The sequence below is a fragment of the Galeopterus variegatus genome, unplaced genomic scaffold (assembly GCF_000696425.1).
Source record: "Galeopterus variegatus unplaced genomic scaffold, G_variegatus-3.0.2 Scaffold9229, whole genome shotgun sequence".
In the NCBI taxonomy this organism is placed as follows: domain Eukaryota; kingdom Metazoa; phylum Chordata; class Mammalia; order Dermoptera; family Cynocephalidae; genus Galeopterus; species Galeopterus variegatus.
Window position 1 is genome coordinate 57,787 of NW_007735340.1, and position 1,117 is coordinate 58,903.

General features: G+C 38.5%; 1 protein-coding gene across 5 annotated transcripts in view; it reads left to right on the plus strand.

Moving 5' to 3' along the window:
• The window catches only part of FAM49A (family with sequence similarity 49, member A), a 68,298-nt gene that overhangs the window by 54,542 nt on the left and 12,639 nt on the right, over nt 1-1,117 (plus strand). The window lies entirely within an intron of this gene.

The following is a 1,117-nucleotide window of genomic DNA, read 5'->3' on the forward strand; positions in this document are numbered from 1 at the left end:
ACGATGACAAGTGTCTGTAAAGTCATGCTGGAAACCCCGTAAGTTAAAGCAGAGGTGTATTTGTGGTTGGAAGTTCACCCAGCCAGGGTCTGATAAGATGATGACGATGATATGATGATGATGATGATGATGACGATGATGGCGACAACAACAGCATGTACCATTTATGTCATCACATTAAAGTTTACATGTACATTATCTGCTTTAATTTCATTAAGAACTTTGGGTGATAGGTATCATAATCCCCATTTTATACTTGAAGAAGCTGAGGCCCAAATTGGTTGGCTGACTTCCCAAAGTCTGCATAGCTTATTATATGGCAGAACCAAGACTTGAATCCAAGATGCTGCTGTAGAAGGTGTGTAAGGACCAAATGGAAAGGTGTGTTAAATGACTGGGCATTACTGTAAATATATTGTGCAGATTTAGAACCAAGAGTGGAAGTGGTAAGACTGTTGTAAGAGTGATAGTAGAGGTTTCTCTCTATTTGTACCTAAACTAGTTCCTAGTAGCTAAGTTTAAAAATGGTTGAGGTTACTGAGGATAAAGCTGCATGGTAATGGGGAAATCCACACCCACAAGTCTGAGTTCTGCTTCTGTCTGTAGCCCCTACTGTGCCTGTGAACAAGTGGCCTGACCACATGGGGCCTTGGTTTCCTTGTCTAATGAAGTTCCCATAATGCCATCTAGTTTGCTGAGTGTTTGGGAAGATAAACGGTGTCGAGATTGCCTTTTAAAATTTGATGCTGTTCAAATGTAAGATGCCATTAATTTCAAATATTTCACTTATAACAAAGTTAAGATTTATTCTGAGGCAGAACTAATAATCATCGTCATTGTGGGGCCAATTTGTAATGAAATAGATGCTGAAAAAGTCTCTAAAATTGTCCTGAATTATCTAAATCATCAAGGACCCTGTCAGAGTAAGTGAACAAAATTCAAACTCCACAAATACTCTCAGTCAAGTGAATGGTACATAATTTCTTTTAGGTATCTTTGGCAAGCCAGTTCAATCTACAGCCTGTGTCTTAACAAAGGAAGTTACTCTGGCTGGAGACACAATAGCTGCTCTGCAGAAATAAGCCTGATTCTTTTTTTTTTTTTTTTTCTGTAATGA